This window comes from Lissotriton vulgaris, chromosome 9 (assembly GCF_964263255.1).
Source record: "Lissotriton vulgaris chromosome 9, aLisVul1.2, whole genome shotgun sequence".
Taxonomy (NCBI): domain Eukaryota; kingdom Metazoa; phylum Chordata; class Amphibia; order Caudata; family Salamandridae; genus Lissotriton; species Lissotriton vulgaris.
Window position 1 is genome coordinate 95,299,512 of NC_141697.1, and position 19,191 is coordinate 95,318,702.

Sequence of the window (19,191 nt, forward strand, 5' to 3'; positions counted from 1 at the left end):
CGACAAGTCCTGTAAGGCCAAACGTTGTCGCAGCGCTATGAAGGAGAGAACATGCCTGGCCATACCCGTTCCCCTTCTGTCTTCTGGGCCCCGGAATTCCCGGGCGATCTCCTGGGTGAAGGTCTGGAGCTGCGCCGCTAAATAATACTTTTCAAAGTCCGGCACCGCAAGCCCACCCTCATCCTTCGGCCTCATCAGGGTCTTGAGGGCCACCCGCCGGCGGGCCGAGCCCCAGAGGAATCCGACTATCATTGATCGTAATAGTCGAAACGTGGCCGGTGGGACCCAGATCGGTAGTGTCCGGAAATAATATAACAACCGGGGAAGCGCCACCATTTTAAGCAAAGCGATCCGCCCTGCCACCGAGAGCGGTAGCGTGGCCCAGAAGTCCATATAGCCTCGAAGTGCTCGAGTGCCGCGGGCAATGTTCCCATCCAGGAGGTCAGATGGTTCATGATAGACGTACACCCCCAGGTACTTAAAGCAGTCGGGTTCCCATCTAATCTCCCTACTTAGAGTAGGGGTAGGGGTGCCCCTGCGAACCGGGAAAATACAGGTCTTAGTCCAATTCACCCGGAGGCCCGAGACCTCCCCAAACTCCGTGAGCGCCGTCGCAGCTCCATGCAGGGCGGCGAGCGGGTCCTCTAGGAAGAGCAGCAGGTCGTCTGCATACAGCGAAATGTAGTGCGGGCCCGAAGGAGTCCATAGGCCCGTATAATGGGCTCCCGACCGGAGATGCAGCGCAAGTGGCTCCACCGCCAGCGCAAAGAGAAGTGGGGATAACGAACATCCCTGCCTCGTGCCCCGTTCCACCGGATATTGTGAGGAAATCAGCGGTCCCGCCCGAACCCTGGCCGATGCAGAGGCATACAGAACCGTGGTCCATCTGATGAAGCCCTCACCGAGGCCGAACCTCCGTAGCACAGTGCAAAGGTAGTCCCATTCCAGGCTATCAAAAGCCTTCTCTAGGTCTACCGATAAGACAACCGGGCACAGGGCGTCCACAAGCGGCTCCCCTAGCAAGCGGAACAACCTGCGAATGTTCATGGTCGTGTTACGCCTGGGGATAAAGCCAGCTTGGTCCTCATGCACCAGGGAGCTCATGTGTCCCAGCAGCCTCGAGGCCAAGATGCTGCTCAGTATTTTATAGTCAACCGTCAGCATTGATAAAGGACGTTAAGACCCCGGGTCGGATGAGTCCCTTCCGGGCTTGAGGAGTGGAACCACCAACGCCTCGCACATCGAGCCCGGGAGTCGCCCGAGCCTCTTCGCCTCTCTGTATACTATCAATAACCTAGGGGCTAGGAGGTCAGCATAAGCTGCATAGAACTCCACAGGAAGGCCGTCCAGGCCCGGGGTCTTATTCCTCGCCATCCTTTTAATGGCGCTACGGATCTCTCCCAGTTCTATGTCGGACCCCAGAGCTTTCGCCACGTCCTGCTCCACTGTTCGGAGCTCCAGAGGCCGTAGATAATTATCAAGCAGGTCAGGGTCTCGGGCAGAGCGACTGCGGTACAAACGTTCGTAATATTGCCGGTAGCAGCTCAGAATCTCAGGCTGAGTGTACACCTCGGTTCCGTCTGCCTTGCGCATGGATGTCGTCAATGAGGACTGACGCGTAGGGTTGGCTAGCCATGCCAGCAACGCGCTCGACCTATCCCCCTCTGCGATGGACCGAACCGTATAGGCCTTGTAGTCAAAACAGCGAAGCCGTTCGACCTCCGCCGCCACCGCCTCCTTCGCCTCCGCCGTGCGTACCTGTAATTCAGGGCGTCCGGGGCGGCGAATTCCAGCTCGCGGAGTTTCCGGTCCGCTGCATCTAGGTCGGCGAGGATAATTCGCCTCATGCCGACCTTTTTAGAAATACAGTATCCCCTCACCACCACCTTAAAAGCGTCCCACTCTAACGCTCTCGAGCTCGCGGTGCCGCCTTGGACGCAAAGTACTCTGAGATCTTATCACCTAGGTCCGCCCTGAAAACACTGTCCTCAAGGATCTCGGGCCGTAATTTCCAGGTGGGCACCGCAGGCGCCCCGGGAAACCAACGAAGGTCCAGCAGGAGAGGGTTATGGTCTGATATGGTCCTGGTCAAATATTCAGACCGGACCGCTGCCGAAACCAGTTCGGGCGAGCCAAGAAATCCGTCCAGTCTAACGTGCAACTCATGGAGGCTCGAAAAGTAGGAATAGTCCCTAGATGTGGGGTGTTGCGCCCTCCAGATATCCGTTAGACCCCAGTGAGTCTGCCAGTCCCTACGACCCTTAGCCATGCGACGAACCGGAGAATCGGGAAGGGGTGGATGCGAGCGGTCAGTGTCTACATCCACTACTGAGTTGAAATCTCCACCGAGCAGGAGGGGCCCGGAGAAGAAGTGGGCCAACGAGCCCGACAACCTGGAAAGGAAGGCAGTCTGGTCTATATTAGGAGCGTACACACAGCAAACGTTTAGGTCTCTCCCTCCCAAAGTGCCCGAAATGGCCACATAACGCCCCTCTGGATCTATCACTGTTTTCGTGACCTGGAAGGGAACCCCAGCTCTAACCCAAATCAGCGCCCCTCTGGCATACGCGGAGTACGAAGTGCAAAAGACCTGCCCCCTCCATCTACGCTGTAGCGCCGCCCCTTCCGCCTTGTTCAGATGAGTCTCCTGCAGCAGCGCCATTTGTACCCCCCTACGCACTAAATAAGCGTGGACTTTGTGACGCCTGGACATAGTATGAAGCCCCCGCACGTTCCAAGTAACACATTTCAGATTAGCAACATCAGCCATTTTCCCATATCGTTCTCGCAAAGTCTCCCCATCTGGGTCCCAACAAAGAAAGGATATCAATCATCCCAGCACTGATGGCGGCCATTTTCCCCAACCAAAACTTAACAACCCAAGTATGAACCAAACCCCCATCCACCCTCCCCAGAACAGGACCCAAATAGCACCATCTAGTTCCCATCCAAACCATACCCTCCAACAACCCACTATCCCCTACTAATCCTGCGGTCGCCACCGTAGGAAGGCCTTAAGGGCCAGGTGCGGGCCGGGCGGAGGCAGTGGGCCCTCGACGCTCAGGCCACCAGGACTAAAGCAAGCCCAAAACAGTGCCAAAAACCCTCGGGGCAAAAACAGGGCACCCCACCCTCCCTACCCCGGGAGTCAGCATCAATTGTCGGCACCCGCCACCCCCCTGCCGGGCCCCCTCCCAAAATGAAGTAGCTCACCCCGTTACCCCTGTCCATCCAGAAGGTCTTCCACCGATTTTGGTGTGATCACCGGTGTATGGACGCTATCAGTCACCGATTCCTCGGAGTCCGTTGGTGCCCCCTCGTCACCAGGGTCCGCTTCCTCCTCAATGGCATCGTCCCGTGAGCCAGACAGCCAGATAACACCTCTAGCACTCCCTTCCGCTCCGTCGATGTCTCTGCAGTTGAGGGCCCCCCTGAGCGGCCACGGCGACTCCGAATCCTCTTGGACCGCCGTCTCTGCTCCGGCTCCGCAGCCTGCTGAGATGAGGATCCGAAGCCATCTTTCCCATTCTCTATAGAGTTCAAGCCAGTTACAGACATCCTCTGGGGTATCAAAGAATTGAGTTTTGTCATCGACAATTATGCGGAGCCTTGCAGGATATAGGAGCGAGTACTAGATGCCCTCGCTCCTGAGCTCGCGCTTGACCGCCAGGAAGGAAAACCGTCTGCGTTGAGTTTCATAGGTGTAATCCGGGAAGATGTTCACCTGGCTGTTCGCCACTTTGAATGGACCATTATGTCTGGCGGCATTGAGGATGAAGTCTCTGTCCCTAAAGTGCAATAACCGTGCCACCACCGGTCTCGGGGCACGTCCCTGCTGCGGTGGCCTCGCCGGGACTCTATGGGCACGCTCCAGGGTGTAGAAGGAGGATAGACCCTCCGGGGCCACCGTGTCACGGAGCCAGGCCTCCAAGTGTGCCACCATGTCGCCATCCTCAATCTTTCCTGGCAGGCCCACCACACGAATGTTGTTCCTCCTGTTACGGCCTTCCGCATCCTCCGCTCTCTGCTCCAGGGCCGTAATCCGGGATAGAGCATCCTTCATAGTCGCAGCCAAGGTTCGCTGCGCCGGCTCCAAGGTTTTCACCGAGCTCTCCACTTCCTTGACCCGGTCCGAAAGTTTGCCGTGGTCCGCTCTAAGGAGACCTAGGCTCGTCGCTACCTGGGCAATGTCCTGCTGGAGGGCCGAGCGCGTGGTCGCTATCGCCTCTAAGACGCGGTCAAATTGCTGTTGCATCGATGCACCACCAGAACTCTCTGGGTCCCCACGTTCCTCTTTGTCCTGGGTCTCCGAGTCTGAGGCGGCTGGGGTAGTCCCCTTGGCTCCTCTAGGTTTCCCCATGTCGCCGGGAGCACTCCGTGTGGGCCCAGGAGCAGGCGTCTCCGAGTGCAGGCGCCGGCTATGACTCTCCCGGTTGCTGGGCCTCAGGTCGAGTGCCGGAGATCCCCGTCTCCAGGGCCTGTTGGATCTTCTCAGCTTCGGCTCGCGCCACCACCACGTCGTCCGAGGGCACCGAGGAGGAGGCGGAGACAATCGTCGCCAGGTCGGGCAGGCCCGCACGGCCGATAAAGTCCCGGGGTGAGGGTCACCAACTCCACCGGACGATTTGCGGCGCCAGAGGGTTGCGCCTCCCATGGAAGTGGGTCGGCCAGGAAAAGGTAGCCAAGTGCGGTGTAGGGAGTGGGGCCACCGCCGGGAACTCCAGACGTCCGCGTGCGGGATCCACTATAGCGTGGGCATCCGCCCATCCGCCCATCCGAGTGCAATCCTCGTTGAAAGAGTCCGATCTGACCGATGCCCAGATCACATATCACTGGGAGATGGCAGAGCAGGGGGTGTGCCGCTGCTGGTGATGTTCCTCCAGTCTAATGGATCCGGCCAAGGGGACAATGAAGTCCGGGCGCCATGTTGGGTCGCACTCCGCAACTCCGCAAACTTCGATTTTTCGCCGGGTCACCACCCATTCAGACCGCGCCAAGGGCCCCGGCAGGTCTCCGTCGGGCCGATCAGCAGAATGCGGGGGCTGGGGTGCCCCGCAGCCTCCGATTTACAGGATAATCACGGGCTCAGTCCCGGAGCCGAGCTCTCAGGCGACCATCGCCATCGGCGCCCAAGCCACGCCCCATGGAGCGGCCTCCTGATCTGGTCTTTTTGGTTCGGGGGACCACAAAGTAGGAGAGCTGAGCAGATCATAGGGTCCTCTGGGGTGCGTGGCATTTGAATCGGCTGTTCAGGTATGCTGGTCCGGTGTCTATGTACTGTTTCAATTTCTTTGTAGAGGTCCATGAATTTCTCTACCTTCAATACTGTTTATGATAAGTCCCCTACAAATTTCTTTATATCACCACCTTCTATTTTCTCATAGGTCTTATTATTGTAAAGGTCATTCTGTCTAACTGTTCTTGGTAGATTTCTGTGATTATTTTGGACTTGGGCATTCTTGCAAGCCTGTCTTGTGGCACCGCAGCCTGGCCAAGGCAAAGTAGTTTGCTGTGTCAGAGCATCTAAGTTGTAAACAACCTTTGCAGATGTAGTTTGACTTTCTTTTTGGTAGGAATCGGAGATCTCAGGTTTGGCCATAACATTAGCACATATATTATTTATCATCTTTTATACAGTGCCTTCTCCTGAGAAACTGCCAGGCCCATACCATTGAGCCTTTTCCCCCTTACTCAAGTGATGATTGAGTCTCAAACATCAGCAAACTGTTGCTACCACCCTAGACTTGTGGGAGCTGTTCCTTCCGAGCTCAGAGGACTTACTGTGTACACTTGGGAAAAGTCTTGAGAATAGTCTCTAGATCAGGCATGCCAGTGCCAAATATAGAAGCAGCACAGCCAATGTCTGTGCTCTCCAAAATGGTGAGAAAAAGATTAGATAACACTTCTTGATGGATGGAAGAATCTGTATCCAAAGTATGTACAAAAGGACTGTCCTCACCGGTTGAACAAACTTTAGCTTTAGGTCAGGCACCTGAAGTATATTTAATTAAAGGGACATTAGAGCTTGTCAGCCTTATGTTTACGGTTGTTCCAGCGGAAACTGGGCCCTTTTTCATATCTACTCTATTTATTGTGTCTCACTTAATCATCTGATGGATTTATTGTGCCAATGAGAGGTTGAATGTAAGGGTTGCACAATCCAGATTTCTAATAAGGATCAAGAATTGAATATGTGATTCGCAAGCTAATAATTAAGTTCATGTATATGACTCTGAAAATCAGACGATATATGTAAAGGATTATTACTGCAAGTCTGTATCTTCCGAAGAAGTTCAGGCAGACCAAAATCATACCAACCTATAATTCTGCTAGGGCTATACAAAATGATAACATTACTACTTGATGGGATTTCTCTAAGCTAATCTCTCCTTGACCTCAATAAACAAATTCAGGATTGCACACTTATATTCGAGAGGAAAGGTCATGATAAACCATAGACTCAGGCTTCTGGTTTAAATTTAGTTTATCAAAGATTTCAATAAAAGGGCATTGCATTATTAATAAACATTGCTTTGCCTTAAGAGTACACAATAGTCTAGTTAGTTTTGGATTGCCATAAGGTGAGAAAAGGATTTGAGGAGTTCAGCAAGGACGTGAACCATGACAGCTCGTGTGCAGTCTCCCATTAGAAAGGAGTCCATGGATAGCGCACACAGCGTATGCGTCAGTCCGAAAGGAGGGAGCAAGCAGAGCCCATTAAAGAATGAGCATGAACAGAAAGGGTTGCAGTAAAGCCAAAAGAAGTCACTCTTGAACTGTCCGACCATATCGTATTGAATCCCATCCAACATGTCATTCATCAGGTCATTGTATAATATAGACACCTCCTTGGTCACCTCGTCATGTCAGACCACTCAGTCCGTTTGTCAATTCATGTAGGATGATTGTCATACGGCATAAAGGAAGAAACATATTGTAGAAAGAGGTGGTACTGATCACGTAATTTGTAGTTCATCTGGTACACGTAAACCTCCAAACAATGATCCTTTAGCAGTAGACATGAGTGTGAGTTCAAGAGGACTGTTTCCTGTAGCAAATGTTCCCAAAGTATCAAATTTTGTTGTAAAAGGTCCATCTGAGTGAGTGAGAACACCTTCTAGGTAGAAATAGTTTCACTTCACAGCGTAAATTGGAGAAAGCTTCTCACGAATATAAGACAATACACAATAGTAAAAATGCAGGTCAAGAATATGCTCAATTTATGAATATACAAGTTATAAGTAGTATAATATACATTTCTGTAGCATTAAGCAATGTTCTAATAGCCCATTTCGACTTAGAAGCATTCAGAAATGTTAAAAATCTGTTTACAAAGATTCATGTAAGTATGCCATTTTATTGTAATTTCAAAGTACCACGTAAAATTATTTCAAGAAACCTACCCGGTAAACGTTGCGCTCTATAAATATTTTTTAACATAATATAACAAATATAAAATATTAATCTTGTTTCTAGTGTTCTATATTAGCACATACATAAAGATTATCGGGTAAGGGTTTCCTGAAGTTTACACTCAATACGATTGTGTAGCATCCCTTTTTGCTTTACTCATTGGTGCATAATTTCACATATGCAGAAGATGAAATTCATTACAGAAACCCGCACTATCCCATGAAAACGTATCTAAACTAAATTTGATTTAATTAATCCTTCACACAATTCTCTATTTCCGTAAGGATGGTTAAGAATATTATAACATGTGTACCATTCTATTATGCGTTGAAATAATTACACTATGGCTGATCAATAAAACGTATACCTATTTGATTCAAATGAATATGATTTCATCTATCCTACATTCGTCTGCAGGCTTTTACGATGCAGTAACTATGTTTTCTCAAGTGTATTCCTTGTCCCTTTAACTTATAGATGATGTCTGTTTATTCATGTGTTCAGTTTAAGTGTCTCATAAAGATTCTTACAGCTTTTCAGCTGCATCACTGTCTTGCTTAAGGCCAAGGTTGGAGGATGATCTTTGTCCATACTGAGGTTTGGAGGGCTGGCAAGAGCCTAAATACCTTGGAGAACTGCTGTTCCTAATGCAATTAGGTGCCCTTGGGCCTCCCATACAAGGAAACAACTGCAAAAGTTTAGCTAAAGGGCTTGGGTGATTGGATAACCTTACAAACAAATATGAGAAGGGCCTGCCTACATTTCTATCTGAGTTTACAGCCTACCTGGCTTAAGAATGCTTTCCTTTGAACGTTTTGAGCTGTGCTGGTAGAGATCAGCCGTCCAGTGTAGGATCAACTATACCTAACTGCAGAGCAGTTGGTCTCAAAATAGAGTGCCCCCGATCTCAAATGCTGCCTTACCTAACACAAAGTGTATCTGCCACCTTCTTCATAACGATGGCTTTCCTTTTTCGTAAAACAATGTGATAACCCACATGGTAGTGCATCTTTAGATCTACCAAGAGACAGAGGCCTCACTACTCACTACTGGGGTAGGTAATGGTACTTCTGCCAAATGTCTTCAATAGGGTGTCCAGGTCAGTCAATTTATACTCTTTTCCTTCTGATGTTTTTTTCCCTTCCCAACACACCTACGTCCATCTCCATCTCAAAGCCACAGTAAGCGAGCGCACTTTCCTAGTGCTGACAGTCCTCTTTGACTTCATATGGGAGTGAGTTTTTTTTTTGTTTTGTTTTTATTTCTTGATCATAATTCGGAGCATATACACTTCCGAGTACAACGGGTGTGCTATCTAGCGTGCCCCTCACTAATATGTACCTGCCCTGGCCATCCACCCTCCTTTCCACCTCCGTGAATGGTGTACCGTGTCTAATCCAGATTGTCGCCCCTCTAGAGAAGGCTGAATATGTCGTGGTCAGAATTGTACCCCTCCATTTCTTCCGCATCTTGCTAGCTTCTGAGGCAGTGAGGTGGGACTCCTGGAGAAAGGCTATCTGTGTGTGGTGGCGCAGAAGAAAGGCGTGTACTCTGTAATGTTTTTGGACCGCCCCAAGCCCCCTCACATTCCAGGTCGTAATTCTGTACTTCCCTACTGTGTCAGCCATATTCATATGTGTACTTGTGTGAACTCAGTCGCCCTCCGCCTCGAACCCGAAGTAACCGCAACCAGGAGACTGCCCACCCCCCTCCCCAAATACAAAAAAGAACTATACCGTTGCAGCATAAAAACTCAGCTGAGCCTAACGATTGAACAACACTTGATATAACTGTATAGTCAGTCCCTTCGCCATCGGGGGGTGGCCGAGCACCATTGCGTTCTCTATCCACTACCCATCGGGCTCTGCCAGCTCTACAGCAACTGTCATGGGGCATTGTTACCAATGTTTAGGAGAACCATAATCCTAAATCGCCCGTGCCTTACTCACATCTTAAATGTTACCGTGCTCAAAAAAGTATGACATCAGGATACCACTTAAGTAGCAGTGTCGCCCACTTATGTTGCCACTACCTCCCTCCTCAGAATCCTCAGCAATAACAGTGCAGTATAAAGACAATATAAACATAGGGAATACAATATGGTTCGAAGGCCGTTCAGCTGCTTCCGGTCAGGTCTTCCCCCCCACAGTTGTCCATCACATCATCTGCGGTGTGGGGCGTGACATTAGGGAACAAAAGTACACTGTGGTTCGAGTCGGAATGGATCGTACTGTCCTCTGAGTCTGTTAGTATCGTCTTAGGATCTTCCCTGAATGTGCCTGCTACCACCAAAGCGTCCAGTTGTTTCTCCCTCTGCTGTGTCTTTGACGGTCCACGTCTCCTTCCGCCTCGTCGTGGTTTGGGGGACTCCGCTTCGCTCCTGCCATGAGTCCCACTCGAGACTTCACCGTCCGGTTCCTGTGAGGGTCCCCGGCTCCCCCCCCAAGCCCATCACCCCCAGTCATTCCTCAGCATCCGCAGGACTTTCAAAAAAGTGCGTTTTCCTGTCATGTATAATTTTTAGTCGAGCCGGAAACAGAAGTGCGTACTTGAGGTTGGCCTTACGTAGTTTCTTTTTTACCTCCAGGTAGGAGGATCGCTGCCTTTGAACCATGTTGGTGTAGTCCGGGTAGAGAGAGATTTTTGATTGTCATATTGGATAAGGGATTTCTCTTGTGCTTTTTGCAGCAGACTGTCTCTATCGCGGTAATTTAAAATACGCACTATCAGCGGGCGTGGGGGTCGACCAGGGTTGGGTCTGCCCGTCGGAATCCTATGCGCCCTTTCCACGCAGAAGTATGGTGAAAGGCCCTCTTCCGCTACATGGTCCCGAAACCATTTTTCCATAAACTCCGCAGCCTGCGACCCCTCACATCGCTCCGGAAGGCCTATAACGCGTATATTATTCCTCCGATTACGACCCTCTGCATCCTCCACTCGGTCCATGAGAGAGGCCACCTGTGTCTGGAGCTGTTTAATAGAGACCGCGTGTTCTGCCACAGTTGGCGTGATCTCGCTGATAGACAGGCCCTGATGTTTCACTCTGTCCGCCAGCCTACCGTGGTCCGCCTTCAATAGGGATAGGTTAGACGTCAGGATGCCCATCTGTTGTTCCAGGACCGCTCTGGAGTCCCTGATTTCCTTCAGGATAAGGTCTAGTTTATCAATATGAGGCCCCTCCGTCCGTGCTCTCCGTCGCGGGTTGTTTTGACGCCTCCACCTCACTGGCCGACGGCGCCGTGCCACCCCTCAGCTGACCTCCGGTGCTTTCCACCAGCTTCACCCCCTTGCGGACCATTTTGACGGCGTACCTTGACCCCAGTGAGTGTCCCAGCAGATCTCCCAGTACCTGGACCACGGGTTCGAGTCCCCTCCGGCGGATCCACGCGAAACAGCGTCCAGGTGGTGGAACAAAACGTGACTGCCTGGAGGGCGGGGGGGGTGCCACAGTAAATCACCCACTCTCCTTCGTTGGTCAATGTGGGGCTGCGCGGCCGCACCCCCCATGGCCCGCGCACCTCATGAAGTTGTGGGCTGGGAAGAATGTGGGAGCTCTCCCGGCGTCTCCCTCTGCCCCTGTGTCTGAAGACCCGGGCCTCACAAGCGATTCAAGCCCCGTCCCCAGCTCGGCCGCACCCGCCTGGTGCCCCCAGGTACCTCCGGATCCTTGCGTAGCCCCAACACTCAGTCTCTCGCCTGGGGGGACGTGGAATCCACAGACCTGGAAGGGGGGTCCCCGGGCAGTCCCCCAGTGCAGGGAAGTCAGTAGTAGCCCAGAGCCAGGGGGAGGGGGCTCCCGTTGTATACACATTGTATTGCTATGCCAATACTGCCGAGTGAGTAATAGAAGTGAAATGAAATGAAATGAAAAAAGAAATTTCTAAAGCGCACTGCGGCCAAGCGGCTTCCTGGCGCTGAGGAACACAACAGATTCTACAGAGGGTCCCATGAGAGGTTAGTCGGGAAAGGCCTGAAGAAAAAGAAAAGTTTTAAGGGCTTTGCGGAAGTGGGAAAAAATGGGGATGGAACGGGTGGAGAGAGGGAGATTGTTCCAGATCTGGGGGGCCACGACAGAGAATCGGGTGCCCCCGGTTCGGGTTTTGCGGAAGCGGGGGACATGAAGAAGAGAAAGAGAAGAAGAACGGAGAGAGCGGCTGGGAGCATGGGAGGAGATAAGAGAGTTAATGAAAAGCGGGGCAGAACGAGCATGCGCTCGGAAAGCCAGGCATGCTAATTTAAACCGGGACCTGAAAAGAACCGGGAGCCAATGAAGGGATTTGAGGGCTGGGGTGATGTGGGAGAATTTGGGAAGACAAAGGATAAGACGGGCCGCCTGGTTTTGGATGGCCTGGAGACGGCGAGTTTCGTAGGCAGGGATGCCTACGTACAGGCCGTTGCCATAATCCAGGCGGGATGTAATAAGGGCCGTGATGATGGTTTTGAGGGCATCAACAGAAAAAAACCGGGAGATCTTGCGAATGAGGCGGAGGGAAGAAAAACAAGAAGACACAACGGAACTGATTTGGGCGTGGATGGATAGATCATTACTGATCTTGATGCCCAAAGTCCGGACTGAGGGGACAGGAGAGGGTGGGGGGACCAAAGGAAAGGGGCCAATGAGCAGAGGACCAGGGATTAGATGAACCGCCGGTAAGGACAAGCTCTGTTTTATCGGGATTGAGCTTCAAATGATTGAAGCTCATCCACTGGGAAATAAAAAGAAGAGTAGAGCAGAACTTAGGAAGGGAGTCAGCTGGGGAAGAAAGATCGAAGACGAGCTGGAGGTCATCAGCGTAATTATACACAGAGACCCCCAGCTCGAGAAGAGAGGAGATGAGGGGACGGATGTAAAGATTGAAGAGGAGAGGGGAAAGGGAAGAACCTTGAGGGACCCCACAAGTGACCGGGAGTGGGGGAGCAGAAAAATCAGAAAGGTGGACTGCCTGTGACCTGCCTTGGAGGAAGGACGCGATCCAGGAGAAGGCAGTGCCTTGGATGCCCGCTGCGCTGACACGGTCGAGAAGGATGGCATGATCGACAGTATCAAACGCAGCGGACAAGTCCAAAAGGACCAAGGCCTGGGGGAGGTTGCTATCGGCCTTGCCCTTAAGTTCACCGAGGACCGCGAGGACCACTCCCTCAGTGGAGTGGCCAGGACGAAAACCCGCCTGGTGGGAGGCCAGAAGATGATTCTCCTCAATGTAGGCGGAAAGGCAGGATGTTACGTAGCTTTCAAGAATCTTCCCTAGGTAGGGGAGAAGGGAAATCGGCCTGAAGTTAGATGGAAGGGAGGGATCGAGGCCAGCCTTTTTCAAAATAGGAAAAACAATAGCAGATTTAAAGGAGGGGGGAACACAACTCGAGACCAAAGAAGTGTTAAGAAAAGTGAGGGGGGGGGGCGGACAGCTAGTGTAAAGAGTTCTAAGGATCCGTGCAGGGGCACAATCTGCAGGAGAACCCGACTTGACCTTGACAAGCAGGTCAAGGAAAAGCTCAGGAGAGATGGGTTCAAAATGATCCAAAACAGAAGAAGATAGGTGAGAATGATCAGGCAGAGCAGGAGGGGACACAATGGGAATATTAGCTTTAATGGTGATAATTTTATTGATAAAATAATCGTTCAAAGAATGACAGAGGGATTGAGAAGGTGCAGGGGAGAGACAGGCACGATGGGAGGTAGCAAGACTGTGAACAAGTGAGAAAATCTCACGGGACTTGTTGGCTGACAGGGCCACGCGCTCATTAAAGTATTTGGATTTGGCCGCTAAAATGGCTTTTTTGTAGGTATTAAGGAGGGCTTTATATTTGAGACGGAGGGTAGGGCAGTAGTTGCGACGCCAATGACGCTCCGAGCGCCTGAGCTCTAATTTCAGGGATTTAAGGTCACTCGAAAACCACTTGTGAGCGTCATGGGGGCGAGCCGATTTAATTTTTTTGGGAGGAGCGACCTGGTCGCAAGCAGAAGAAAGCCAGGTGTTAATGGCGTGCGCCTGACTTTCCAAAGATAGGTGGGTCAGTGTAGGAGCAGATGAAGACAATAAAGATGAAAGGTTATTAAGATCAGTCTTATTCCAGCTTCGGGCCAAGATGTTTTTAGGCAGGGGAGCTTTCTCAACATGACCTAGATGAATAGAAAAGGAGATCATGGAGTGGTCCGACCAAACACAAGGTAAAATAGAAGTGGGCGTGAGTTGACAGCGTAAGGACCAAATTTGGTCTAAAATGTGACCATGAATGTGGGTAGGGGCCAAAACATGAGGTAGGAAATTGAAGCACTGAAGTGTGGCAGAGAAATCTTTGGAAGAGGAATCTTCCCTCGGATCACCCGGCCAAAAATTGAAGTCACCGAGCAGGAGCAGCGAGGAATTATTTACCGCCAAGTGGCCAGAAGATCCTGCAGGGTGGACACAAATGAAGGCATGCTTTGGGGTGGGCGGTACACGAGGACCACCGTGAGGGGTACCAGAAGATTGAGAGAGCGTGCCACCAAGAAGTCAACACTGGATATGCGGGGGTGCGAAAGCAGCTGAAATTTCATAGAAGAGCGAATTATCATCGCCACACCTCCTCCAGTTTTTCCGTCAGGGCGGTCAGCACGAAGGGCATAGTGGGTACTAGGAAGAATAGTAAGGAGGTCAGGGAGTGAGTCGGAAGAAAACCAGGTTTCGGTGAGAAAAAGAAAATCCGGGGAGTCAGTGTCCAAGAGATTGAAAAGGGCAGTTTGATTTTTGGTGGCGGAACGGGTATTAAGAAGGATAGCAGAGGCGGCTGGGGGACCAGAAATGATGCCAGAAGCAGAGGGCATAGAAGGGGTGGAGGGTGTGGAAATGGGAGAAGCCGGAGAAGGACAGGGAAAGTGGGGAGCATAAATACCATGCGAGGAAAGGTGTTGAACTGCAGAAGGAGAGAGAGGAGCAGAGACAGAAAGGGACAGTAGCTGGGCAGAGGAGTACGACAAAAGAAGGGCAGGGTCAATGGCCCTTGGTCCCGGCCCGTCGCGGACGGGCGCAGACGGGCTTAACTTAGGCGCAACTTCGGCGCGCCTTCGTCGCGCCCGCTGCGCTCGTCCGCTGCGCTGCTGGGACTGGCCCACCATTATGTGGGGACACATGAGAGGGAGTGGCTAGGGGGGAGGGGCCCAAACGCTGCACGTGCTGGTGCCCAATCTGGTGGTGTTCATGGGTTCATGTCCGAGTTGGCGTGCTTCGTACCGTCGGAATACTTCAAAGGTGTGTGGATCTCCCCCAGCTGTTTGTGGTGCCGATCCTCTGTACCCCCATTCGGCCAGCGTCTCACTCGCGTCCCCGGCACAATGCTCCCTCCAGCAACGACCGCATACCTCACGGCCGCAGACTCCGCTCACCTCCGACGGTGGGTGGGGGGGTCCTCCGGTGGCCTCCGATCGCGGCCCAAGTCCTCCGGGGCCGCCTTGTGCAGCGCAGCTCCGGGCCTCCAAGCGCTTCTTGCGTCCTCTGCCGCGAGCCTGGCGGCCTCACTCCTCGCCAGAGGTCCTGGCTTCCGACGCCGCACTTCTGCTTCGGGCCGCACTGCCTGGAGCTTGGTTTTGCGGCCCAATAGGTTATTTTGTAGTATTGTGTTTATATTTATGTATGATCTTTGTATTCATTTGTTCAGAAAGCAACCAATACAAACTTTTGAATACAAAAGGTCCCGAGGTATGGAAAAACAAGAGGGACGCAGCAGCTCCATATTAGGAGCCATGCAGTCATCTAGGCAGCATGCATGCGCTGAATGGCTTCATTGAGCTGCCATCTCCAGGATGGAAAGAGAGAGCCAGTGCCAAAAAATGCAACAGCAGGGTTACTGAGATGCAGCAGATCTAAATCAGACATGCAATAGCAGTCAGGCTCAAGGAGACTGCATTCAATGAGGGCGAGGCTCAAAATCCCAGGCCACCATGGTTGGCAAGCAGGGTGTGTGATTGGTGTGTGAACACTCTACACAAGTCCTCCCTCTTCCCTCTATTTTGGTACCACAGGGTATAACAAGGAAACCAGTTGCATGATGACACCACCCTTGTTATGCTGTTGGCCCTCTCGTAATAGCATTTACTTAAAATGATAACAGAAAATAACATCTAACATTCAAAGAAACAAAAATGGACTCTGAAAAAGTCATTCAAAAATAGGTATTTGGTTCTATGAATACTATTCTCATGACATCACAATATTATTCATCAGAAGGCCCTATAAATAGTCCAGAAATAATCCATGCTGCCTCTTATTTGCTGCTCTAGCAGAAGATAAGCATGATTTATTTTCTTTATGTCTTCTGGCCAGCATATATTATTTGGCTCACATATGTAATATTGATATGCTTACTGTGTTAGGCTTTCAAAACTGTTCTGTTGACCAATATCCTGCCACTCACTGGAGTCGGTTTCAGCAGTGGGTCTGGTGTCTTAGTGGACTGATGCATTCACGGTAGGGACATGTGCCTGACGTCATGGTCGCAGGTCCACCCAGCTTTTCCTCCCTCTGAGGTCGGTAAGTGAGTTGGGTAATAATAAAACATCCTTTATTCAGCGCCACGGGTAAATTTGCTTTTTGCCAGTATGCGTTATTTTACCGTGTCCATAAATATCTTGGAGTTTTCTGGAGTGGCAGCACTTTGCAATGGGCGGGGTTGTTTCCTGATGTTTATGATTGCCAGGGGGCAGTATGTATTAGTGGACACTGCGTCAGCAGGTCAGAGCTGCCGCTGCGCCTGCGCTCGTCTTTTGATTTCCAGTGCGCTGCTCTTTCTGTCAGGCGGGAGCTTCCTTAGTCAGAGTTTTCCTCAGGGTATTTTGGGTTGCGCAATGCTTGTTTCCCTGACGGCAGGTTTCTCTACAGTGGAAATGCAAGTGGCACTCGAGTATTTTTTCTTTTTCCTTTTAGGTTACTTTAGGCAGGTTGTTTGTTATGAACAATATGAACAACAACCTATCTCCTCGGGTCTTATCAATGCACTAAGGGCCTAAACAGGAACAGAATGTGTGATCTGTATCCAAATTCTCTCATTAATCAAACTAGTGTGTTCACAAACTGTAAAAATATATTAATCACCATAGGGGGAATTTATCTCTTAAGAACTAGAACCCTCACGCACCCATAGGGTTGCTACTCCATAAAGATCACATATGGGATTTAGTATCCTCTCCCTTTAATAACATACCAAACAAAACATCTCTGAGCTCCTTCATAAAAGCGAAGAAGCTGTAGCTCCCAAGTTTTCCTACTGGTAAGGAGGAACCCAAATGATGAAGCATGTCACCTATGGGTGAGTGAGGGCTCTAGTCCTTAAGAGATAAATTCCCCCTATGGTGATTAATATATTTTTACAGTTTGTGAACACACTAGTCTGATTAATGAGAGAATTTGAATACAGATCACACATTCTGATCCTGTTTAGGCCCTTAGTGCATTAATAAGACACAAGGAGATAGGTTGTTGTTCATACTGTTTTAGGGGAAATTTCTCCTCACTGGTCTGTACATTTGATTCCCTGGGACCCCAACTCCACTTTTTGTTGTTACGAAGGTTGTTTGGTATACCCATATAAAAAAGGATAAAAGACCATTTTTGCAATACAGTTTAGAGATTTTTTTCCCTCCCCTATCAGTAGCTTCTCACCAGTTTTTAGGTCTCGCCCTGCGACGCATCGCGAAGCGATGTCGCAGCGAGACCTATAGCCGTCTGCTTTTTTACAGCGAGGCAAGAGGAGACAAGAGATGTGCACGCGCAGCCCACCGTAATCGGATCAGGTCGCGCGCGCGTTCACCATCTCCTGTCTCCTTTACCCTCCAACACACACAGCCACACCTCCCCCTGCTTTCGCACACGCACGCGGACACACACACACACAGAGACACACACACACGAGCACACACACGCGCACATACAGAGACACCTCCCGCCGCCGCCCCCACACACACACAAGCGCACACACGCACACATGCAGAGACACCCCCGCCCCGCCGCCGCCCCTCCCGCACACGCACACATACAGAGACACACCCCCCCGCCGCCGCCCCCCCCGCACACACACGAGCGCACACACGCACAAGTACAGAGACACCCCCCCCCCCCCGTACAACTAACTCCACTCACCCCATCGGCGCCACTCCGGACTCTGCAGCCTTCGCGGGGCTCTCTCTCGGGCATTGGAGGTCCCGCCCCACAACAGGTTTCGGTTTCGCTCACGTCTTAATCAATGCTTTAGAAACATTGGAAAAACTAACAGCTTGTCTTTCAGAGCGGACATGGTATACGGAATCGCTTTTGCCCTGTGTTTATTTATGGAAGGATGTGTGATTTCTGGCTAACAATGGCTCATGTTCGTGTTGTGAATCTCATCCACATATGGCACTTCTAACAAGCTAGCGGGGCTCTTCGTGTACATTTTTCGTTATCTTGTGATTTTTGGTTTGGAACAGGCGTCCAGCGAGGCTTAGGAATTTGCCTGTGTCTTGTGCACCAAATTTCAGAAGCACAACAGCCCACACACAGTTGCATATGTAAAGTTGTCACGTTCACATCCGGCAGCCATCTACTTCAGTATATACAGTGCAGTAATACCACCGCTGTCCATTTTATTGACTCTTCAAATAAAGCACAGAGTGTCACGCCTGTGGCGTTCGTGCAGTGCCATTGTAGGGTAAGAGACTTCCACAGACCAGGATCTCCTGTTTGTATCCACCCGTGCTGCAGAACTAAAAGCTAGCGGTGGATTTAACTCAGATGCTTGCCAGCTCGGAGCTCTTTGTGATCGGAATTCCCCTTTTTTTGCTCACAGCTTTCAAACTATTCACTAGCTGACCACTGATACAAAGGGTCTCCCGTGCTTTAGAATAATATAATACTGAGCATGCACAAATGCAAGGACTCTCAATGTCCACATTCCTGCACAATTATTATTTATTTCTTCGGCCCTTTGGTTTGACCCGCCAATTATACCTTTTTATCTCGTGAACTCCCTGTCCGTTAGCAGTGGATTGTCGAATTCCCAATTTGTCAGAACCTATAGGGGCGACGAAGTTTCTGGCTTGCTCCTGTAGAATGTGAGTAATTGGGCGCATTATACACAACAGTTTCAGCACGCAGACGATGCACCCTACGACCGTACCAACGCCCCTCACCACCACCCTCCGCGCCAGGACCCCGGTCAACACCGAAGACACCATCCGCACGATGAACTCCATCCACTCCGGATCTCCAACAGACCCCTGCCCTCCCCACGTCTTCAACAAGGCTGACTCCGTCATCGCACCCCATCTACGGGACATTATCAACGCCTCCTTTGACACCGCCACCTTCCCAGAGAGCTGGAAGCACGCTGAACTCAGCGCCCTACTGAAGAAACCATCAGCAGACCCCACCGACCTCAAAACTACGGCCCCATCTCGCTTCTTCCTTTTCCTGCCAAAGTCATCGAGAAGACCGTCAACAGACAGCTGGCCGCCTACCTCGAGACGAATGGATCCCTCGACCACTCGCAGTCCGGCTTCCGGGCCAACCACAGCACCGAGACCGCCCTCATCGCAGCCACCGACGACATCCGAACCCTGCTCGACAACGGGGAAACAGCGGCCCTCATCCTCCTGGACCTCTCCACAGCGTTCGACAGGGTCTGCCACCGCACCCTAGTGCAGCGCCTCAACAACATCAGAATCCAGGAGAAGGCACTGGAATGGATCATCTCCTTCCTCACCGGAAGAACACAGAGAGTCCTCCTCCCCCCGTTCAGATCAGAGGCCACGAAGTCGTCTGCGGCGTA